Raw genomic sequence first — 25,733 nt, 5'->3', positions numbered from 1 at the left:
GTAGGCCCAGACCTATTTCTATACCAGACTTACCTTGGGAACTTGTTAAAATGTGGATTCTTGAGACCAATGCCTAGAAACTCAGAGTTTAGACATTTGTAGTAGGGCCTACAACAAGCACCCCGGGGGATTCTGGTATCATAGATTTCCAGACCAAAAATGTCCAGGAGACACTGAATTTGATGTAGGCAGAATTGATAAGAGGATCCTTATATTAATATTTTCACACTAAGCTTTTGTTTTCTGGAATTAGAGTTCTCGGTGTCAGGCCTAACTAGAATATATTGGTGAGGTTGTGGGTTCAGCCAATGTGCTGGAGTCAGGGTTCAGATTTCTAACCTGGGAAGGGGAGGTGAGCACTATGATGCCATGATTTCAGGTCAAGAAATTGGCCTCCAAGGGTCTGGAGCAGATAGGAAAAAATGAAGAGGAGTAGAAGCCAACCTTTTACAGGAGTTGGTCAATTTGGAATGCAAGTAATTCCTGGATCAAGAGGGGTAGAGACCAGGGGAGAAGTAGAGATAGAGAAGGTGAGACTGGAGAATAAAATCTCAATTTTTAGAATGGCTGATGGTCCATGCATTAGTAAAAGAAGGCTGTGACTGTCTACTTTTTGCACTAATTTTGGAGTATACTCATTGCTATAATGCTGTAAGAGGATGTGCGCAGGCAAGTGCATGGACTGTGAGTGGAACAGAAATGTTTTTTTACATAATAAGGTATTAGAGATGCACCTGGCTCAGTATTCTTCTGTGCTTTGGACTATCACTGTAGGGGCTGAGAAAAATGACCAGAAAGGGATGATTGTCAGACAGTGTGAGCAGAGATAGGAAGATGAAGGTGGATCAGAAGGAGCCTGGGATGTTCAGCTCAAATGATCCAGAGAGATTTGATAACACAGAATAATGAGGAACAATGAAGGGTTCATGGCATTAGTAAATTTAAAGGACATGTTGATTTTCTATGTATAAAACAATGATATGAATAGGCAGATTTTGCTACTCCAGTTGAAAGCCCAGAGAATAAAAGGATTATACAGTTGTTTGCCTTAACACTGGCAGTAGAACACTCTGGATCTCTGCATAGTAGGAGTGTGCCAAATGCTGTCTGAGAAAGGTTCTGTGAAGGGCTGAGGCAGGAGGGATGTGTTATGTCATACCTGGCGTGGCCAGGAGGGGGAGCAAGTCATTTGGTTGATAGTTCATAATCTATGATAAGATTCTTTGAATGGTGTTTTTATCAGAAATAGCAATGAATTTAGTTTATAATATCTCCTCTGTTTTCTGCTATATATATATTATGAGAAGGATATACTTAGAGTAGATAAACTATAAAAATAACTCTATAATGACAACTCTAGAAGTTTAATGTATCACAGACTGAAAAAGGCTTCTTTGATTCAATGGAAAAGATTTCTTTGACCATTGTTCACTGGGCTCACTTGTTGATATTTGCCATGCACACCACAGTTTTCCCCTTCAGGGAGGCTTTTTAGTTTGCATTAATTTTGTGGTCTTATCCTTTTGCAGATAACCTTTAAAAATAGTTTTGGGCACGCATCTTTCTTTAAACCCCAAAACCAACAACCCCTTTAATTTTTTGTTTTGAAATAAATATAACTGTAATTCATCTGATATCGTGAATTATGTCTGTGAGTTTCAGAAATGTTCAGAGGTGCTTCTAAATAGGTTACTTTGCTATTTCCAAGGTATCTCTTTTCGAAATGATGCCCTCAGTTTTGCTAAAGTCACCCATGTAATTAATTGTTTATATTCAATCCTGTAATTTCCTTGTCAAAATGTAAATACTTTTGCATTGTTGGGGAAAGCTTGTGTAGTCACTGACTCCTTTAAAATGCCATTTTTTGCAATCTTTTATGCCGACCTGGATTTTTCTTAACAATTAAGAGAGTTAAGCAAGCTAGACAAAGTATATGGTTTTGAATTCTGCTGTTAATATGATGGTCAATCTTATCTACCTGTTTTTATACCAATCTTACCATATCTGGTAATAGGTAGTTAGGGCATGATAGCAGCTTGAAGCGGCCTCCCCAAGCACCTGAAAATATTGAAAATAAATTTCCCCCTAAGAGGTAAGCTAGGAAATCAACAGGTTATAAAGGAGAACAGAGTTATGCAAATTCCCTTTGAAGAGAGTAAATTATAAAAGAAGAATGTCATCACATATTATTTGTATAATTTTTAAAGCATACATGTAGAAGAAAAGACTGGAAGCAAATTGGCAAAATTTACCTATTGTTGATAGTAGTTCTCAGAAATATGGGTGATTATTATGCTGCTTCTTTGAATTTTATTTTTTAAATTCCAAAAAGAGAGAGAGCAATACTGAGACAGAGACAGGCAGATTTAATGGCTCCTAGGGAAAAAGACCAGACAGCAGCCTGATTGACCATGTCAACACAGCTGAAGAAAGAATATGTCAGTTAGGCAGCGGGAGTTAGGGGCTGTTGGTCATGAAAGCAGAGAAAAAGGAGAAAGTCACAGAGAAAGCTAGTAGCTCTGATCAGCCCGCTCTATCCAGGTGAGAGACTGCCTTGTATGGCTCTGGAGTAGGCGTCACAGCAATGAAGCAGCATGGTTATGAGTGAAGTCCCATAATCAGACTGATTAGTGTTCATGTCTCATGCCTAACACTCCCTAGTTTTATGATCTTGGGCAAGTGGCTATATGTTCAGTCTTTATTTTAATAATGTTACTTACCACATAAAGCCTTTGTGAGAATAAAGGAAGATAATTTATATATTTAGCACAGTGCCTGGTACATTGCAATCCCTCAATAAATGTTAGCTATTGTTGTAACATGTTATTATAAAATCCTAGTTATAGAGCTATATCTTAACATGATGCTATTATTAAACATTCAAATCTTATAACTTGAGTTGATACCAGCTCTATGTTTGTTAAGCAAATCTTAGATGATACTTTGGCTTCCTATGTTATTTACCAGGGAGATTAGTGAGGATCTGACACGTTGTAAATTATGTTTATCATTATAAATGTATGCAGTGGCATTTAGCTTTGATATAGCAGTCTTAAGAGGGTTTGATACTATGTGCTTAATTAATTCGAGACATTGTCAAAATTAAGTTTGGAGTCTCCAAAGCCTGGGAATTTAAAAATTTTACACACAGCCCTTTGTGAGCTTGGTTGATGTGAATCTATACCTGAGAGAAGTATTACTCAACTCTGGATCTAGTGAGGCTTCTTTGAAGGCAGTCTTCAGCATCCTCCAGCCGATTAACTCCCTCTGTTTCTATAAAAAAATTCCACAGAATAAAAACAAAAATCACATGCCCTTTTTATTGTGTGAAATTTTAGTAATAGTGAATATGCCATTTCAAACTTCTCTCTTCTCTCCTTCTCCAAGGAGAATCAAGTCTCCCATATTTGGCATTAGAGAGAGGTGCTTAAGAACTTTGGAACCAGACAGACCTCACTCTGAATTCCAGCTGTGCACCACTTACTGGCTGTGTGGGCTTGGGCAAGTTCATTTTGCTCTCTGATCCTCAGTTTTCTCATCTTATAAAATGGGAATAAGAATTGTAATGTCTATATCATAAGGTGGTTGTGAGGATTAAAATGAATTAATGAATGTAAAGGGCTTAGAATAGTACCTAGTTCAAATGAATGTGTCAGGCAGATGTTGGGCTTCCCTGGTGGCTCAGGTGATAAAGAATCTGCCTGCAATGTGGGAGACCCGGATTCAATCCCTGGGCTGGGAAAACCCCCTGGAGAAGGGAATGGCTACCCATTCCAGTATTCTTACCTGGAGAATTCCACGGACAGAGGAGCTTGGCAGGCTACAGATCATGGGGTGTCAAAGAGTCAGACATGACTGAGTGCATGCATGCATGCAAGCAGATATTGTTGTTGCTCTTGTCATTATTATTGTTGTTGTTAGAATATTGTCAATCAGTCATCATTATAGAACCAGTCTGTTGTTGTTCAGTCACTAAGTTGTACCCAGCTCTTTGCGACCCCAGGGACTACAGCACACTGTCCTCACTCTCTCCTGGAATTTGCTCAAATCCATTTCCATTGGGTCAGTGATGCCGTCTAACCTTCTCAGGAGGTGGCAGAGGATGAGATGGTTAGAACCAGTCTGTTGACATGTTAACTAATGATACTTGACCTGGATTGTCAGTGTCAGCACTCGCAGGGCCGTCATGGCATTTCTGAAACAAAATGAAATTAACTTTAATTTTAATTTAAAGAAAAAAGGACACTTGGCACTTATGGCGGTAGGGTATGATCATAGTATTAGCCAAATGAGCTAATGATAGAGACACAGTTCCAGCTAGGTTGGGACCAATTATGGTGGATCTTTTCACTGGGTTGCTGTCAGCAGCATACCTGTCTCAACATTGGTCTGTGCTGGCAGAACACACCAGCACCTTTCTTTATGAGCAACACTGACAAATGGCTGCTCAGATGAATTAACATTCTCATCTGGCCTAACGCATTTTGTGGAAACAAGTTGGTAAGCCAGTGTATGAGCTGACCCACAAAACCTCTTAGCTTAAAAAAAAAAAGTACTGTATATCGTTGTTGTTTAATCACCGTGTTGTGTCTGACTCTTTGCGACCCTATGGACTGTAGCCCGCCAGGCTCCTCTGTCCATGGGATGTCCCAGGCAAGAATACTGGAGTGGGTTGCCATTTCCTCTTCCAGGGGATCTTCCCAACCCATGGATCAAACCCGCATCTCCTACTTTGGCGGGCAGCTTCTTTAGCTCTGAGCCACCTCAGAAGTACCAATATCATTGTACTTGTAGTCTAAGGAGTATTGAGAAATGGCAGATAAACTTTTGTTTTTTCCTTCTGTGGCCGCATTTGTTGACCTCCACTTGGTGTTTTTGAGAGGCCCATAGAAAGAAAACTGAAAATTCAGTAGTGGAGGAGGAAAAGATCACGGCGGAAAGGGGCATCTTATAATTTGTCAGCATGAGTACTGGTCACTTGTTCCACAGTAAAAACTCAGATCCAAAAAGTCCTGAAAAGCCTAAACATATAGCACAGCAATAGGGCAGCCTCATAATGGGTCTATCACAGGGACAATTTGAGCATCATTCACACTACTATTCCAGTGAACCTTTGATGTCGTGGTATGCCAGGACCACAGCGCACTTCTATTTCCTTACCCTTTCCCTGCTAAAAGAACTGAGAGCCTAGGGAAGACTAGAAAAGAGTTCACTTATCTACTTTGGTTTCAGTCATTTTGGACCAGAGTCATTGACCTTGGTGATTTCCACAGGCAGATTTTGGAAAATGAGAACATTGAATTGTAATTCGTCCTTTTGTGGTACATGGCTCAATCGGGAACACTAATGTTTTAGGAACTTCCCCTCAACTTTCCTTCTTAAAACAGAGAATTTTCAGTGCTGTCAGCTCCAGGGTTCTAGACCCCATGAGATGAAATTTTAAAAATTATTTATTTATAATTGAAGGATAATTGCTTTACAATATTTTGTTGGTTTCTGCCATACATTAACATGAATCAACCATCGGTATACATATGTCCCCTCCCTCTTGAACCTCCCTCCCACCTCCCAGCTTTTCCCACCCCTCTAGTTGTTATAGAGCTCTGGTTTGCATTCTCTGAGTCATACAGCAAACTCCCGTTGGCTACCTATTCTCCATATGGTAGTGTATATGCTTCCATGCTCCTCTCTCCATTCATCTCACCCTCTCCTTCCTCTCCCCTCCCACTGACCATAAGTCTGTTCTCTTGTGTCTGCATATCCATTGCTGCCCTGCACGTACATTCATCGTTACCATCTTTCTAGATTCCATATATATGTTAATATATGATATTTGTTTTTCTCTTTCTGACTTACTTCACTCTGTATAATAGGCTCTAGGTTTATCCACCTCATTAGGATTGACTCAAATGTGTTCCTTTTTATGGCTGAGTCATAATCCATTGTGTATAGGTACCACAGCCTCTTTATCCATTCATCTGTTGATGGACATCTAGGTTGCTTCCATGTCCTAGCTATTGTAAATAGAGCTGCAATGAACATTGGCGTACATGTGTCTTTTTCAATTTTGGTCTCCTTGGAATATATGCCTAGTACTGGGATTGCTGGGTCATATGATAGTTTTATTCCTAGTTTTTTAAGGAATGTCCACACTGTCTTCCATAGTGGCTGTATCAGTTTACATTCCCACCAACAGTGCAAGAGGGTTCCCTTTTCTCCATATCCTCTCCAACATTTATTGTCTGTGGATTTTTTGATGATAGCCATTCTGCCCGGTGCGAGGTGATATCTCATTGTAGTTTTGATTTGCATTTCACTAATCATGAGCGATGTTGAGCATCTTTTCCTGTTTATTAGCCATCTGTATGTCTTCTTTGGAGAGCAAGCTGGAATTTATAGCTCAGTTGAGGACAGTTAGGTCAGTGGAGGAGGACACAGTGCAATTGTGCTGTTTCTTCCTTTGCAGTGGCATCGGGGCTGCCTGCAGTCCTGCAAGGGGAGCCCCAAGCATGATTAAGGGAAGTGCTAAGCAACAGGATCAGAAGGTCTCATTAGAGAAAGTGACTGTGGCTTATATTTTAGAGATTGTCTTTAAAATGCCCAATCACAAGATCAGCTTTTTCCAGGCATGTTGCCAAGTTACAGTAATGGACCAGTTTTCAAATGTCCATTTAAAATCAGCTCTCTTGAATGTAGCACTGTGGCAAAGGTCCTTCTGGCAGGAAGCCACTTAAGACATCAGACCACTCCATGCATTATTTTTAAATAGTGCCCAGGCCTTTTAGTGATTTAGGCACTATTTTCTTTGAATCCAGAAAATGTCAGTGTTCCAGAAGCAAACCTAAGTGGTGCTGCCTGGCCAACAACTGGATTTCCTTTTGCGCAGATGTTCCCTTCTTGGGGCTTGAGCCTTGATATTTGTTTATATTGCCCCCTGTCCATCTACCCCATGGAACTATCTTGATTCAGTCCTTTTCCCTATTCCCTCCTAGATTTAAAAATTAGGTTGAGTTTGTGGAGGTTTAGGAATAGAAGAGTTAAAAGGAAGGAAATTCACTGTGGCCTGGATGACACTCCTAGAATATAAAAGAAAATCATCCTGCTGTGAGGAGGCGCCTGTGCTCAGCCCCCCACCCCCTTATCTGGAAAAGGGGGGAGGGATTGGCAAAGGCTGCCAGAGGAGTTTTCCAAAGACATTTCTAAAATCATGAGGTTGGATCTTCTTTAAATAAAGACCTGCAGTTTGCTGGAAGCTCATGGACAAATGGCCAGTCAAGGTGGCCCATGTCTGGGATGCTGTAAGTAACTGAGGTACCTCTGAGTGGCTTGTTTCCTATTTTCTCACTCAGGACCTGGGATTCCCTCACTGATTTTAATATTATTGCATATGATGGTTGCCAGAGGTACTCAGACAACACGAAATGGGAAGCTGAATCAAACATTTATGTTTGTGGGAATGGCTGCTTGTCTTTCTGAGAGGGTACTTTTCTTCTTCCAGGTTGTAATTCTAGGATTACTTCAGTCACCAGCTCTCCATTTTTATAACTCCCCGTTAAGGCCATTTTGTTAAGATTATTGGCTGTTCAAGATTGTTTGGAATGTCAGATTCCATTAGGTCACCTCGTCCTTAGTCATTAACATTGTTCAACAGTAGGACACTGACAGCCCTCGTGGCTGGTGATGTCACACTTCTGTGGAAGGACGGTGGTATACTCTTCTTGCATGCATGGCATTCAGCATGCCCTTCATATATCTTAAAGAAATGTGCCCTTTAAAAACAAATATAATTGTGTGTTTAATAAAAGATGTTTCTGTAACTAATTTCTTAGAATATGTACTAGAAGTTTCGCCTCTTCAGATAGTTGCCAAAGCCCTCAATAACTGCTACAGACCAGAATTCAGGTAGCAGTCAAGCCTCAAAATTTAGCTCATTTGGTGTGAATAGGTACTGATTAATAGTTTATGCATGCCTAGAGAGATGATGTGGAGAAGGCAATGGCACCCCACTCCAGTAGTTTTGCCTAGAAAATCCCACGGACGGAGGAGCCTGGTGGGCTGCAGTCCGTGGGGTTGCTAGAGTCGGACACAACTGAGCAACTTCACTTTCACTTTTCACTTTCATGCATTGGAGAAGGAAATGGCAACCCACTCCAGAGTTCTTGCCTGGAGAATCCCAGGGACGGGAAGCCTGGTGGGCTGCTGTCTATGGGGTCGCACAGAGTCGGACACGACTAAAGCGACGCAGCAGCAGCAGAGAGATGATGGAGGAGGGGATGGTTGGATGGCATCACCGATGCGATGGACATGAGTTTGAGTGGGCTCTGGGAGCTGGTGATGGACAGGGAAGCCTGGCGTGCTGCAGTCCGTGGGGTCGCAAAGAGTCGGACACGACTGAGTGACTGAATTGAACTGAGAGAGATTAGATGACCTGCTTCATAGATCCTACTGATACTGTAGTGGTTTTTTTTCCTTACTGCATTTCACCATTTTAGAGGTCACTAGAACTGGTTCTTTATCCAAAGATTAAGGTGGAGAGGAGGAGGTCTGGAAGAGGAAAGAAATCACAGGCAGTACTCAGATAGGTTCACATGTATTTTTGGATACATAACAATAATTTTCTTGTTAAACAAAAGAAAGGTAATGTCAAAAAAGAGATTATCAAACATCTATTTTTAGAAGAAAGAAAAGTGATTCATGAGAATGTCCATGGAGTCACATTGACTTACTCTCAACTTTTTCCTGAAGGAAGAATTATTTCCTTTAGTTCTTTGCTGCTAAGTAAATTGCAAAACACTTCCCTTTTTGCATGTAAACATTTTTTGACTTCTGGAGACGCATCCAGCATTTATCAAACCCTCCCGCAGTCAAGTCATAATTGCAAATCATAGTGATTTCTCCAGTGCCTTGACGTCCTTGAGAATCTGAGGGAAACATAGACTACCTTGCCCAGCTTCACCAGGGACGTCTTCAGATATTCTGTATTTTTTCCACCCGCTGGCTTTTTTTTGGTCAGGTTCTAACCTTAATCCTATAGTCCCACTGCTTTTCCTACCCCATTCTTTTACACAGACACATACCAGATGCGCACACAGTGTGAGTCAGTTCTAATGTGGAGGCAAAAAGCATTTTATAAAGTTTATAGAATATAATAGCAGCTTGCTAAAGTGAAATATTCCCTCCTTTAAACAAGCTCAGGGGAAAGCCACGTGGTTGACTTTTGCTGGCGTTCCTTGCCTTCCTCCCTGCCTTTGAATTCAGCTGAAGTCATAGTGGTGATTCTGACTTTCCTGCCAAGTCTTTGGTCACTCCCAGAGCCCATTGAGTTCGCCCGAGCAGCTTTCTCCCCCTGAGTTTATCAAGCCAGCCCTCACCTTCCCTGTGTTGCCTGACCTGGAGTGTCCTGCAGGACGCTGATTCCCAAGAAACTGTCAAGATCCTGGCCCTTGAATCCTGTCTCTGCCAGTAGCACTTTGAAGGAACTGTGGGCTCAAGGGAGGGCCTGGCCTTTTTGCAAAGGCTAGCTTTTCAGTTAAATACCATAGTTTTATGATTAGAGCTGAGAGCTCTGAGATTTCATACCCGTATCAGTAATCCCAAGGAAATGCATAGTATTGACCTTTTTCTCTTATTTTCTTATAATTTCCATTTCTTTGTGGCTATAAGGCACTGCAGGCTATGTGTTTCTGGGGAATTTTTGTTCTCTGTAAGTAGTTGGAATCATTCAGGCTTTTGCCTTGTTCTCACATCCTACCCAAGTTATGAAGTTGCTTTCCTGAGATATCCTGGAAACCCAGTATAGCCAAACAGCTGAAATACTTTTTTGGTGTTGAACCACGGGGGGAAAAAAAGGTAAAGCAAGCTACTCACACCTCAAGGAATTATTGCATAGTGTTTTACTGTGTAAGCTTTGGAGTCAAAGTGCTTGAATTCAAACCTTGGCTTTTCTACTTACTGACTGTATATCCTTTGTGGTAAGTTACTTAACCTCTCTGTGCCTCAGTTTTCTCATTTTTAAAATGGAGATAATAGTATACTCACCTCATAGGCAAATGAAGTGAAGTCGCTCAGTCCTGTCCGACCCTTAGCGACCCCATGGACTGCAGCCCACCAGGCTCCTCCATCCATGGGATTTTCCAGGCAAGAGTACTGGAGTGGGTTGCCATTGCCTTCTCCAGGGGATTTTCCCAACCCAGGGATCGAACCTGGGTCTCCTGCATTGCAGGCAGATGCTTTAACCTCTGAGCCACCATAGGGGGGTTCTGATAATACGTGAAACACTGCAGTGTTTCATATCTATGAGGTATCTTATGTTTTTCAAAGTATATAGTAAGAAGATGCTCGCTCTTACTACACAGAAAACTAATCTTTAAGTGCTATGCAATAGTTTCCTTGGAAGGAGATGGTAATAATGGCAAAAAAACATTGCACAGTCAGGAGTCCTGTGTTTCGTTGCTGTCAACAACTGCTGCATAACTATGACTTATGGCCAATCATAGTTTCAGTTATCTCAGCTGTGAAAGTGGGCTAATAATAGTTCCCTTCACTACGCTTTGCATACTTGAGTGTGGGCACACACACAGACAAACACAGATACACACACACGCATGCACATTCACTTTCCATGATAGAGAAGGAGGAGAATTCAATGAGAACACAAACATTAAAACTCTGGAAGGGCATGAAACACTTCAGTTATGGTGATTGTGTTGCCCGGTATACTATGTGTATTTAAGCTATAGTATTCTTGGAACAAAAATTACTTTCATATCTATAAGGTATTTTATGCTTTTCAAAGAAAATAGGCCAGCCAGTATTTTATCACAGCTGGCTGCTGCAAGCCTCTAGGGCATAAGGACTCTGTTTAACTTGGTATATTCACAGTACAGCAGATAGTGTACATTCAGTAAATGTTAAGTGGAAAAAAATGTAATTTTATACAAGTGAAGTTGATCTAATGAGAGAGGTAAGATGCCTTGGAAATGGTCTTTAAATAGTTTTCTAGCAAGTGGTTATTGTTGTTGACTTCACATAATGTCAGAGGCCTGTGATAATTTAGGTTTCAAACAAGTTGAAATTTGGTTCAGACACATATCTTTAGAGACTATGTTATAGCTCAGCAGGAAAAGCCATAGCCTAAGTCTGAGGCTTGGAAACTGCTATCTCAGATCTATCTTATCTTTCATTTGAGAGTAGACTGTAGCCTTTAGGCTCTATATGTGTAAAAAGTGAAAAGTTGTTATAAAGAGTGCTCTGTGAATACTTGTTGAGTGCATGAGTGAAGAAGACCTTGGCAGAGTGTGTGAATAAATTTAAACCAACTCAAACTTGGTACTTCTCATTAGTGTGAGAGGAAGGAGGTTGGAACTGCATCTTCTAGTAACCATGTGGAAGAGGAGTCTGTTTCTTTAATAGTCACTAAAGTGTTGGCTGTGAAGCACTTGGAGCAATATAAAGTGCTACGGAAATTCCTAATAACAGGTTACAGACAGAACTCTTGTTGCATAGACTACTGACAATTAACTTTTCTTAGGTTACTCATTTAGTGTCTAAGTGGTTAAAGGAGGAAAGAAGAGCAAACAAGAGTGAGACTGTATCAGACAAATACATTAATTGTCCTAATATCAACAGAAAAATCCCCTTGTTGTGCTCTTTCTTTTCAATATATAATGGTATATTGAAAAGAAATATGTTTTTATTAGATAAAGGTACTACCAGAATATTTGCATTGAAACTTTTAAGTGAAGCTATTCCCTCTTTATTCAGCAAAATCTTTCATTCAGTAGTTCCATAAAAGACGTTTTATTTTCCTCATGTATGGTTAGTAACAGTAGGAAGTTCAGAAATTCTTTATCCTTGATTCATGGAATTATGGTTCAGTTCAGTCACTCAGTCATGTCCAACTCTTTGCAACCCCATGGACTACAGCACACCAGGCCTCCCTATCCATTACCAACTCCTGGAGCTTACTCAAACTCATGTCCATCGCGTTGGTGATACCATCCAACCATCTCATCCTCTGTCGTCCCCTTCTCCTCCAGCTTTCAGTCTTTCCCAGCATCAGGGTCTTTTCAAATGAGTCGATTCTTCACATCAGGTGGCCAAAGTATTGGAGTTTCAGCTTCAACATCAGTCCTTCCAATGAATATTCAGGACTGATTTCCTTTAGGATGGACTGGTTGGATCTCCTTGCAGCCCAAGGGACTCTCAAGAGTCTTCTCCAACACCACAGTTCAAAAGCATCAGTTCTTCAGTGCTCAGCTTTCTTTATAGTCCAACTCTCACATCCATACATGACTACTGGAAAAACCATAGCTTTGACTAGATGGACCTTTGTTGGCAAAGTAATGTCTCTCCTATTTAATATGCTGTCTAGGTTGGTCATAACTTTTCTCCCAAGGAGTAAGCGTCTTTTATGTTTATGGCTGCAGTCACCATCTACAATTTGGAGCCAAAATAAATAAGGTCTGTCACTGTTTCCACTGTTTCCACACCTATTTGCCATGAAGTGTCGAGACAGAATGTCATGATCTTAGTTTTCTGAATGTTGAGTTTTAAGCCAACTTTTTCACTCCCTTCTTTCACTTTCATCAAGAGGCTGTTTAGTTCTTCTTCGCTTCTACCATAAGGGTGGTGTCATCTGCATATCTGAGGTTATTGATATTTCTCCCAGCAATCTTGATTCCAGCTTGTGCTTCTTCCAGCCCAGCATTTCTCATGATGTACTCTGCATATAAGTTAAATAAGCAGGGTGACAATATACAGCCTTGACGTACTCCTTTCCCGATTTGGAACCAGTCTGTTGTTCCATGTCCAGTTCTAACTGTTGCTTCTTGACCTGCATACAGATTTCTCGGGAAGCAGGTCAGGTGGTCTGGTATTCCCATCTTTTTAAGAATTTTCCAGTTTGTTGTGATCCAGTCAGAGGCTTTGGCGTAGTCAATAAAGCAGAAGTAGATGGTTTTCTGGAACTCTCTTGTTCTTTCTGTGATCCAGCGGATGTTGGCAATCTGATCTCTGGTTCCTCTGCTTTTTCTAAATCCAGCTTGTACATCTGGAAGCTCACGATTCACGTACTGTTGAAGCCTGGCTTGGAGAATTTTGAACATTACTTTGCTAGTGTGTGAGATGAGTGCAGTTGTCTGGTAGTTTGAACATTCTTTGGCATTGCCTTTCTTTAGGATTGGAATGAAAATTGACCTTTTCCAGTCCTGTGGCCACTGCTGAGTTTTCCAAATTTGCTGGCATATTGAGTGCAGCACTTTCACAGCATCATCTTTTAGGATTTGAAATAGCTGAACTGGAATTCCATCACCTCCACTAACTTTGTTCATAGTGATGCTTCCTAAGGCCCACATGACTTTACATTCCAGGATGTCTGGCTCTAGGTGAGTGATCACACCATCGTGGTTATCTGGGTCATTAAGATTTTTTTTGTATAGTTCTGTGTATTCTTGCCACATCTTCTTAACATCTTCTGCTTCTGTTAGGTCCATACGGTTTCTGTCCTTTCTTGAGCCCATCTTTGCATGAAATGTTCCCTTGGTATCTCTAATTTTCTTTAAGAGATCTCTAATCTTTCCCATTCTGTTGTTTTCCTCTATTTCTTTGCATTGATCACTGAGGAAGGCTTTCTTATCTCTCCTTGCTATTCTTTGGAAATCTGCATTAAAATGGGTGTATCTTTCCTGTTCTCCTTTGCCTTTTGCATCTTTTCTTTTCTCAGCTATTTGTAAGGCCTCCTCGGAGAACCATTTTGCCTTTTTACATTTCTTTTTCTTGGGGATGGTCTTGAATTACTGTCTTCTGTACAGTGTGATGAACCTCCATCCCTAGTTCTTCAGGTACTCTATAAGATATAATCCCTTGAATCTCTTTGTCACAAAAATAAAATTTCACAAGCTGAGAAGATAATAACCAAACCTAGAATGTCTTAATGATTTTTTTTGTTTGGCTAAGACATAAGCCATTCTTGTGACTGTTTGGAGCAATCCATGTCCCATAAACTCTTTGATGGGGGGGAACTTTTATTTTTACTAAAATATTTTAGTTAAGTAGAATGATTTGGTGAGCTCTGGGGACTTTAATAAAGTAATTGTGGATTCTGGGAGGAACTACATACAAAACTTGACTTCCTTGGATACTCTCAGACTTTCTGTTGTAAAGAGTAAACTACAAGATCTAAGAACGTGACCCTGAGGCCTCTTTTTGTAGGAGTCATTTATTAGCCATGGCAACCTTGAATATGTAAGAATATTTCCTAATTAATCAAGGATTGGCTTCTTCAAGTGAAAGCCTGGGAGACAGAAAATGAGAAAAAGACTAAAACTTGTGTCTTAGAACTTACTCACCAAGATGACGGGCAAGGTATGGTCTAGCATGAAAAATGCTGGACTACAAGATTATCACGTAAGAATCAGAGTTATTCTTAGTGTATCCACAGTAAATGAGTTCCAGGAGAAATTAAAGTCAACATCTGGAATTCCCTTATATTCTACTGTTAAGCCACTTTCTTGATTTCTCAAGGGTGGCTTGTTCCTTAATCCAATGTGAAAACAGACATATTCCAAGCCATGGTGAAGTCAGCCTTGTTCATGCCTACCCAGTTTTAACATTGTTATATATACTTGACCAATGTTTTAATATATAATAGAAGGGCAGAAAGATAAAAGGTTTTGAAAGGATCATGTATGCAGATTGCATCTCTGGCCCTGACAACTGTAAGGGAAGACAGTGTTGGGCTGCTAATGAGCCCCTGGGAAGTGTCTGGCATTTATGAATACAAACATTTCTATCATTGCTACTAAAACTAAAACTCATGAGAATACATTGTTGAAATAATATTTTATCTTGAAGTAGTAGGTATAGCTGCTCTTTTTCTCCTTCTCCTTATTTATCTACCTACCTATTTATTTATATCCTACCTTCTCCTGAAGAGAGTTTAAAGTACTCTACAAAGGGGCACATAGTAAAAGCAAGATCCAGTGCAACTAAAATACATGGGAACAATTAGGCAAAGGGAAAAATACAGGTAGGGAAGTAAGATGGAACGAGGACTAGGGTTGTGACGCAAAATGCATGACATGAAGTTTACTATGCTTGATAGAGGTAGACCACAAATTTGGTCTATGCTTTCAACCAACATATATGAAGAGAGAAAAATGATTGACGACATGAATCAGAATGTACAGAAGGTTAAAACAAAGTAGTTTTTCAGAAAAGCTAATGGAGGGTGAAGAATAAGAACTAATTGGGCTAATGGGGCAAAAGGTGGTCAACTGTTGCAAGAGTCATAAATTTCCTAGTAGCTATGGATATTCATTTTTGTTTCTGGAGATCCTTTGGGTGAATCATTTTAATTGTCTTCTCTGGTCTGGAATAGTCTTTGGGGGAAAATTCATCGTGTCTATCTATGTATTTATCTATGCATCTATCTATGAAATGATATATATAATAGTGCTTAAAAAATGTTTCCTTCATGTTTTCTTTCATTTATTTCTTTATTTCCAGTTCATGTACTTTGTATTGATATTTGGAAGTCTAGCATGTGAGACTTAGAATGCAAACCTGCATACATTTACAGTCTGGTCATAGACCTGCACCAGCCAATGGTTCCTGTGTAATAGCAACTTATTTCTAAGCTTGTCAATTCTATCTAAATTAATGTGGAACATAAAATTCCAGAAAAGTTCAATAGAAATTGCAGTAGAACTTCTAGTATCCTCTATATTAACTACTGTGAAAAATGTGGGAGGCTTTCTTACCACCTAAACTTGTATTTTTATGTGGTTGATTTTTTTAAAAAAATCATTCAATATTCAAAAGTAGCGTTGACATGTGTTACCTATTTGGGTATTTTGGTCCATTAACTTTTTCCAGTGGTTTTTCCAATTAAAATTACATTGATGCCATATGACATCTATTTGTATGGTAAAACTCCCTAACTCTTGAAAGAAATGTCAAAGCAGATTGAGCAGAGGGAGTGAGTTAACACTTTTCAGTGGTTCTAGTCTCTAGTTCCATCAAGTACTAATTTCCAAGGTTCAGTTTTTCTCATTTGAAAAATTAGACTGTAAAAAAAAAAAAGAAAAGAAAAATTAGACTTTTTTAAAGAACAGTTCTACATTTAAGCAAAAGTCAAGCAGATAATACAGAAGTCCTATTTGCTTCCATTTCCTTGCACACAGTTTCCTCTATTATTAATATTATTAGCATTAATATGTTATATTTCTTGTAATTAGTGATTGAGTATTGATATTATTATTTACTGAAGTCCATAGTTTACTTTAAAATGGACTGTTTCACAGTTCTGTGGGTTTTAACAAACGCATTATGTCTTGTATCCTCTATTAGTATATGATACAGAACTCTGTTACCATCCTAATAATATTTGTGCTTCACCTGTTTACTCTTTCTCCCTGCCTCTCCACCATGCTCAAATCCCTGGTCACTGATCGTTGTTTCCCAATAGTTTTGCCTTTTCCAGAATGGCAAATAGTTGGAATCATATAGTATACAACTTGTTAAAACTGGCTTGTTTTACTTAGCAATAAATGATCTAAGACTCTTCCAAGTCTCTTTGTGGCTTGATAGCTCATTTCTTTTTATTGCTAAATAGTATTCCATTGTGTGGATATACCACTGTTTATCCTTTGAAGGGCATCTTGCTTGTTTCTAGTTGATTATAAATAAAGACTCTATAAACAGTCATGCATAGCTTTTTGTGTGAACTTGTTTTCAATTTGATCCAACAAATATCTAGGAGCACAATTGCTGGGTCATAATTTTATTTATAATAAACTGCCAAACTGCCTTCTCGAGTGACTTTGCTACTTTGCATTCCCATCAGCAGTGTTGTGCTGCCTCTTTGTCAGCATTTGGTATTGTCAGTGTTAAGGATTTTAGCCGTTCTAATAGCTGTGTATTGGTATCTCATTGTTGGCTTAGTTTGAAATTCCCTAATGGCATAAGACATTGAGCATATTTTCTTATGGTTATTTGCCATCTACATATTTTCACTGATGAGATGTTTGTTCAGATCTTTTGTCCATTTTTAAATGAATTGTTTGTTTTTTATTGTTAAATTTTAACAGTTCTTTTATATTTTGCAAATATTTTCTCACAGGCTGTGCTTTGTTTTTCCATTCTCCTAACAGATGTTTGTTTCTTTATTCTTTTAACAAAACAAATGTTCTAAATTTTAATAAATTCCAGCTTATCAATCGTTTATTTCATGTATTGTACTTTTGATAGTCTATCTAAAACCTTATTGCTAAATTCAGAATAATCAAGATCTTTTCCCATGTTACCATCTACAAGTTTTATAATTTATATTTAGGTCTACAGTCCTTTTTGAGTTAATTTTTATGAAGAGTGTAAGGTCTGTATCTAAGATTTATTTCTTTGCATGTAAGTGTCTTGTTTCAGAACTATTTGTTGAGAAGACTATCTTTTTTTCATTGAATTGCCTTTCTTCTTTTTGTCAGTCTATTTCGAGGTTTTGTGTTCAGTTCCATTGATCTATTTCTTTATTCTTTTGCTAACACTCTGTTGTCTTGGGGGCTTCCCTGGTGGCTCAGACAGTGAAGAATCTGCCTGCAATGCAGGAGACAGAAGAGACCCAGGTTCAAGCTCTGCGTTGGGAAGCTCCCTGGAGGAAGGCATGGCAACCCAACCAGTATTCTTGCCTGGAGAATTCCATGGACAGAGGAGTCTGGCAGGCTCCAGTCCATGGGGTTGCAAAGAGTCAGACACTACTGCGTGACTAACACTTGCGCTTTATGCCATCTTGATTACTGTAACTTTATAAGAATTTCTTTTCCCTCTTTGAAAATTTATTTTGGTCTCAGTGTTTCTCATTTATCTGATTGTAGATATAGGCACTCTGAGAAAACAATAATTAACAATTTGATTGTCTAGTAGTTCTTTTTAAAATTTTCAATATTGTATTACTTTCAGGTGTAGAACACAGTGATTCAGTTTTTTTTTTCAGATTATACTCCATTATAAATTATTACCAAAGGGTAGAGGGAAGGGACACAGTACAAATTAGGGGTATGGGATTCATAGACACAAAGTACTATATATAAAGTAGATAAGGAACAAGGATATACTGTATAGCACAGGGAAATATAGCCATTATCTTATAATAACCTATAGAAATTCTTGAACTTGGGTGTCCTAGTCCTGTGGTTTTGTAATTCTTCAGTGTTGTGATGTCTATTCTGGGTCTTTTGCCTTTCCATACAAATTTTAGTATTGTTATCCACAAAATAACCTGCAAGGATTTTGACTGGTCTTCCATGGAATGTATAGACCATGTTTGGAAGAATTTACTTCATAATAATATTGAGCCTTTCTATTCATGAACAGAGAATATCTCTCCACTTATTCTTATACATATTTTATTAAAATTGTATCTAAGCTTTCCATTGGGGATGCTAATGTAAATGATATTGTATTTCCCATTTGAAATACCAGTTCATCATTGTTGGTGTATAGAAAACAATTGACTTCTGTATATTAACTTTGTATCCTGCAACCGTGCTATATAAGATTATTAATTCAAGCGGAGTTTTACATCAATTCTTTGTGATGATCTATATAGACAAGCATGTCATTTTTGAACAAAGACAGCTTTATTTTTCCTTTCCAATCTGTGTATCTTTCATTTCTTTATCTTGTCTTAATGTGTTGCTGCTGCTGATGCTAAGTCGCTTCAGTCGTGTCTGACTCTGTGCAACCCCATAGACGGCAGCCCACCAGGCTCCCGTCCCTGGGATTCTCCAGGCAAGAACACTGGAGTGGGTTGCCATTTCCTTCTCCAATGCATGAAAGTGAAAAGTGAAAGTGAAGTCCCTCAGTCATTTCCGACTCTTCGCAACCCCATGGACTGCAGCCTACCAGGCTCCTCCGCCCATGGGATTTTCCAGGCGAGAGTACTGGAGTGGGTTGCCATTGCCTTCTCCGGTCTTAATGTGTCAGGTAGGACTTTAAATATGATATTAAATAGAAGCACTAAAAGGGACATCCTTGCCTTGTTCCCTTATCTTAAGTTAGGGAGCAAGCCTCTAATTCCTCACCATTAAGTATGATATTAGCTGTAAATTACTTTATCAGGTAGAGAAATTTCCCCTCTATTTCTAGTTAACTGAAAGTTTTTATCATGAATGGTGTTGGATTTTGGTAAATGTTTTTTCTGTACCTATTGGTACAATTTTTTATAGCCCTTTAATATGATGGATTATATGAACTGATTTACTAATATTTTATTGTGGGTTTTTGTATTTATATTTGTGAGAAATATTGGTATCTATCTTTCCTTTCTTATAATGCCTTTATCTGGTTTTGGTTTTAGGGTAATGATGGTCTTACAGAATGAATTAGGAAATGTTCTCTCTGCTTGTATTTCCTGGAAGAGATTGTGTAGAGTTGGTATTCTTTCTTCCTTAAATGTTTGATAGAATTCACCTGCGAAACCATCTGGACCTGCATTGCTTTTGGAAGTTTATTAATTGATTACTTAATTTCTCTGATGAACAGAGAATAATTCAGTTTGCCTATTTGTCATTTTGTAAGTTTTGGTGCCTTTTGTCTTTTAAGCAATTGGTGGTGCATTTTATCAAGTGCACCAAGTCGTGGGACATAGAGTTGTTCATAATATTCATATATTATCCTATTAATATCCATATAATTATTAATAATGACCCCTCTTTCATTTCTAATATTAATAAATTGTATCTTTTGTTTTCTTCTTGATTAGCCTGGCCAGATATTTTAAAATTTTATCTTTTCAAAGAACTAGCTTTTTGTTTCGTTGGATTTATCTATTGATATTTATTTTCAGTTTCACTGAATTTTGCCCTAATTTTTTATAATTTGTATTCTTTTACTTGCTTTAGGTTTATATTGCTCTTAATTCTCTAGTTTTGTTTGGTGAAATCTTAAATTTATTGATCTGAGATCTTTTTTCCTTTTCTAATATAAGCATTCAATGCTACAAATTTCCCTCTAAACACTGCCTTTGCTACATAACACAAATTTCAGTAAGTTTAATGGTCATTTTCATTTAGTTAAACATTTAAAAAAATTTCTCTTAAGACATTTTTTGTCCCATATGTTGTACTGAAATGTGTTGTTTACTTTGCAGAGGATTGGATATTGTCTTACCTTTCTGTTATTGACTTGTAATTTAAATTCATTGAGTGGGCTAAGAACATTATTTGTATGATTTCTGAGCTTTTAAATTTGTTAAGGTGTATTTTATGGCCAAGTGTTACAGTCTGTTTTGCTGAATGTTACACATAAGCCTGAGAATGTATATTCTGCTGTTGATGGATGGATTACCCTATAAGTGTCAATTAGATCTAGTTCATTGATGATGCTAATCAGTTCAACCATGTCTTTAGTCAGTTTCTGCATGATGGATTTATTAGGTATTGATAGATGGGTGCTGATGTCTCCAACTGTAATTGTGGGTTTGTATATATAAGAATTACGTCTTTTTGGAGAATTGACCCTTCAGATTATGTGACACCCTTTTTTATTCCTGATAATATTCCTTCTTCCAAAGTGTGCTCTGAAACTAATTTGGCTATTCCAGTTTTTTCTATCTGGTGTTAGTATGATATGTCTTTCTTCATCCCTTTATCTGTATCTTTATATTGAAGATGTGTTACCTTAGATAATCTACAGTTGGGTTTTATTTTTATGTTTATTCTGATCATCTCTATCTTTTACTTTTTGTATTTAAACCATTCACATTTAAAGTGATTAGTGAGGTAATGTGTTAATATTCATCATTTATAAATGCTTTTTGTTTATTGCACATATTATTTGTTTTGGTTATTTTTAATCTTCTCTTTTTTTGCCTTCTCAGGCTTTAACTGAAGCCTGAGATATATGATTCCATCTCGATTATGCTTCATTTTGAAAATTTTTAGTGGTTCCTGTCAAGTTTGCAATATGCTTTCTAAACTACTTTAAGTCCAATTTCAAGTCTACACTAAATTGCTTCACTGGTAGTTCGAGTGCCTTATAATATTCATTTTACTTATCCATATACTATAATCACTGATACGTTATTGCTGTTATTACTTTGAACAAAGTTATATGTTAAATCATTGTTTTAAAAAAAGAAAAGGTTTTATTTTGCCCTTATATTTATGTATATATATATATTCCTTCTCTGATGCTCTTCCTTTCTTTATTTAGATCTGATTTTCTGGCTTATATACTTTTCTAGAAAAACATATTTTTTACATTTTTTTGCAAGCCATGTCTACTGATGAAAAATTTCTTCCGTTCTTGTTTGTCTGAGAAAGGTTTTTGTGTTCCTTTTTGATGGTAATTTTGCTGGAAAGAGAATTCTAGCTTGTTGTTTTTTCTTTCAATGCAAGATATTTCCTTTTACTCTCTTCTTTCTTGGATGATTTCTGATGAGATGTTCAACATAATTCTTATCCTGTTCCTTTATAGGTAAGATGATTTTCTTTCTTCCTCTGGCTTCTTGGAAAATTTTCTCTTTGTCTTTGATTTTTTACCATTTGAATATGATATGCCTTAGAGCAGGTACTTTGGTATTCAACCTGCTTGTAACTCTGAGTTTCATGGGTCTGTGGATGGTATCTATTATGAATTTTGTGAAATTTTTGGTATCATTTCCTCAAATATTTCTTTTGCTCTCTTTTGTCTTTCTTCTCTTTCTATAATTGCAATTATACATATGTTACAGATTTTGATTTTTCCCACAGTTCTTGGATGTTCCTTTTTGTGTCTTGTTTTTTTCTCGCCATATTTTCATTTGGGAAGTTTATATCACCATTTCTTTAAGCTCCCTGGTTCTTTCCTTGGTCGTTTCCAGTATACTGATAAGCCCATGAAAGGCATACTTCATTTCTGTTTGTGTTTTCTATAAGACTGCTTTATTCTTAAGGCCTTGAAGGGAACTCAATGGTTTATTTATTCTTCTCTCCAAATGATGTATGGCAAAACCAATACAATATTGTAAAGTAATTAACCTCCAATTAAAATAAATAAATTTATACTAAAAAAAAAAAGAAGTCCAGTCTTCTACTGAAAAGACCCTTGGTCTGGGTCTGAATAAAGAAACATCTGCACCAAGTACTAAGGACAGTCATTTTGCTCTGGTGATAGGATATATGTCCTGGGTTAATAGGGGACAAGTTATCGATTCGTTTAAAGAGAGGTGATAGTTTGATTGCACACTTTCCATACCAAACCATATTGGAAAGTTGTGTCCCCTTTGGAGCAACATAATTTAAGAAGGAAGTTGGTAACAGGAAAATGTGTCCAAAATGGGTGACCAGGATAGTGATAGGGGTATTAGTAAATCTAGAAACCTTGCTATATTTGGATGTGTATTAATTTATCAGATGTCTTTATCTGTATCATCTGTCTTTCTATATATAGTGTTAAAAATAGAATGTTTTCTGTTTGGTGCCAAATTTTTCATAATATCTCTGATTTTACATTGTTCTAATTTTTCCTGGATATAATGCTTGACTTTTTCCCAGGAAAGAGACAGAGGAAAACCTCCCCTAGCATAAGTGTACCTTATTATCTGACCAAAAAAAATCAGTAGACTGAACATTTTTTGCAGTAATTCTAGCTCTTGGCTTCATTTCAGGAAACCTCAAGTTGCCAACTTCAAGCTGAGCGTCACTTTTCACCTGGTGTTGGTTCCTCTACGTCCCCAAGGAGTCTTTGCTTGAGTAGTTATGGTTTGGGCTGTTGTCCTGTGATATAGAAGTAAGGGGGTTGGGTAAAACCCAGAGATGTGCTAAGTGGATTCTGAGCTGTGAAAGTTGGAGCAGGGAGCACATGTGAGTTTGAGGTTGCATATGAACCCCTAGCCCTTTCCCCCTGCAATATGTGTTGTTATTATTATTTCTGGAGAAGAGTTCGTGATCTTTTATAATTTTCTTTTCCTGTTGATCCAGCAGTGCTAGTAACAGAAACTTAAAACAGTTATGGCATATAGTGTATGGAATTTCACGGTCATATATCTTGCACATTAGAGAATAAATGTACTGTGCCAAAGATGAAATTTGCCTTGTAGAGAATTCATTTTAGGGTAGCTTCAATGACTGAGATCCACAGGGTAGCATCTCAGCAGCCGTCTTCCTTCTCTGACCTTATGCAGCCCCAAGACAAAGGTGAAAGTACAATTGGCTTTAGCTGCAATTTCTCCCAGTACTTTTCCATTCGGAGAGGAGAAGCCGATAGAAATATAATGAGCTTAAAAATGAACTTGACTTTCAAAGACTTTTGAGAATGTGTGTGTTTGGCCATATGGCTGAGGACAGCTAGAGTGAAACCATTGCTGGGAGACAGTAGTTTGAGTTGACTACTTCTGCTTTGCATGACTGTGGGAAAGTGCTTAAATTCTGCTTGCCTCAGTTTCATCATCTATAAAGTGGGGACTGCAAAACCAAACTCAGAAGATTGTGGTAAAAAGTGGATATTGTAATATACTTGGAAATGCTTTGTAAATGCTATGCATGCCTTTTCAGTTGCTACAGTCATGTCTGACTTGACTGTAGCCTGCCACGCTCTCTGTCCATGGGATTCTCCAGACAAGAATACTCAAGTGGGTTGCCATCCCCTTCTTCAGGGGATCTTCCCAACCCAGGGATCGAAGCTGCATTTCCTTTCTCCTGTGACTCCTGCATTGCAGGCGGATTCTTTACCACTGAGCTACCAGGAAAGCCCCGCTTATAAGGTATATGGTATAGCATTTAAGGGCTTCCCAGGTGGTGCTAGCCACCAGTAGTCATATATGGGTGTGAAAGCTGGACCATAAAGAAGGCTGAGCATTGAAGCATTGATGCTTTTGAACTGTGGCATTGGAGAAGACTCTTGAGAGTCTCTTGGACAGCAAGGAGATCCAATCGGTCAATCCTGAAGGAAATCAACCCTGAATATTCATTGAAAGGACTGATGCTTAAGCTGAAGCTCCAATACTTTGACCACCCGTTGGGAAGAACTGACTCATTTGTAAAGACCTTGATGCTGGAAAGATTGAAGGCAGGAGGAGAAGGGGACGACAGAGGATGAGATGTTTGGATGGCATCTCTGACTTGATGGACATGAGTTTGAGCAAGCTCCAGGAGTTGGTGATGGACAGGGGAGCCTGGTGTGCTACAGTCCATGGGGTCACAAAGAGTTGGACACGACTGAGTGACTGAACAACAACAGGTGGCGCTAGTGGTAAAGAATCTGCCTGCCAATGCAGAGTTCAGTCCCCGGGTCGGAAAGATCCCCTGGAGTAGGAATGGCTACCCACTCCAGTATTCTTGTCTGGAGAGTCCCACGGACAGAGGAGCCTGGTGGGCTACAGTCCATGGGGTTGCAGAGAGTCAAGCATAACTGAAGCAACTGAGCATGCACACACATACCTTATACTTTCAAGACAAGGACAGTATATTATTTATCCCCATCTACTTAGCACTTATATACCCCTAGAACCTAGCACAGAGTCTAGTATTAATAGAGGATTGGTAGCTAAAATTAATGAATAGTTTTAAATCTTCAAATTTCTGATGATTTTGAAGAATTAATTGACTGGTCCTTTGGATTGCATTAGAAAATCTCTTCAATTCATTCAATGTTTAGATTCAAGGATTGAGAATAGTGTATGAGGTTAAGAAGAGATTGTTATAGATAAGCTTTCCAAGAAGTTCTTAATATTCTAAACAACAAAAATCACAAATGAACATTTAGCAATTGATGAAAATGAAGATTAACTTTCTCAAGTGGGCTTGGAAACCCAGTAGAATTGCTCTGGCATCTGCTCAACATTTCTGGGCATGGTCATAAACCCAAGGGAAGACTCTAGTATGCGCGTTCTACTTTGTGAGGGGTCTGGGGCAGATGGTGGTGGTACAACCTAGAGCTCACTTCTGCCACAGATGACTGAGGTGTTTGGCTAAGTGATCCCAAGGAACAGTTGGAATGCAGTCTCCCTAGGTAGTCTGAAAATGGTAATAATTTGATTTTTCAAGGCTCCTGAAATGGCATCATTTTGGGGTACATCTGTTGTGGACCTCTGTTCTTTGGAAGGAAATGAAAGTGCTAAGTTAATTTTAAAAGTCTTGGGAAACTTGATTATTTTTGTTTTTAAACTATGTCTTATTTCTTGAAAAATCTGTTATTGTTGTTTTTCTTTCCCTCATAAGAAATGCAGAACTCTGATTATTTGGGATAAATTGTGTCTAGAGGGCTTCAGTTTGGAGAAAATGGGATGGTGACATTATTACCTTCTCTCTCAAACCAGTGACACGAATCAGGCCTTATGCCAAGGGTTAGGGGCAGCAGATGTAATCCTGAACCCATAGTCTCTGTAGAGTGGATAAGGCTTCCAAGCCATGTGGAAGCCGAACTTACCAAGGAAGCTTAGCTATTATCCTTCCAGATGTTCAGCTTGCAAATAGCAGAGGTGTTATTTTCAGTATCAAATGTATAGATAAGTACATGCCTTGTTTTTTCCATCCTGATACCGTTTAGGGGATAAATTCCATTTTCAGGTCTGGCAATCTGTCAGATAGCTCCGTTTAAAGTTATCTACCAAAATGATTAAATTGGTGATAGCTTTTATTCTTGGCTAAGAACTTGCCTTTCCTCCAGAGATGAACAGGCTTGAATCGTTATGTGAGTTTATATAGTATATGGTTGGTTGTCAAATATTTATCTTTGTCTAAAAATGAAATAAATGT

General features: G+C 38.4%; 1 protein-coding gene across 1 annotated transcript in view; it reads left to right on the top strand.

Moving 5' to 3' along the window:
• GPC3 (glypican 3) overlaps positions 1-25,733 on the top strand; it is a 463,318-nt gene that overhangs the window by 217,724 nt on the left and 219,861 nt on the right. The gene's annotated exons all lie outside the window — the stretch shown is intronic.

This window comes from Bos indicus, chromosome X (genome assembly GCF_029378745.1).
Source record: "Bos indicus isolate NIAB-ARS_2022 breed Sahiwal x Tharparkar chromosome X, NIAB-ARS_B.indTharparkar_mat_pri_1.0, whole genome shotgun sequence".
Taxonomy (NCBI): Eukaryota; Metazoa; Chordata; class Mammalia; order Artiodactyla; family Bovidae; genus Bos; species Bos indicus.
This window is presented reverse-complemented; position numbering and strand designations above follow the sequence as displayed.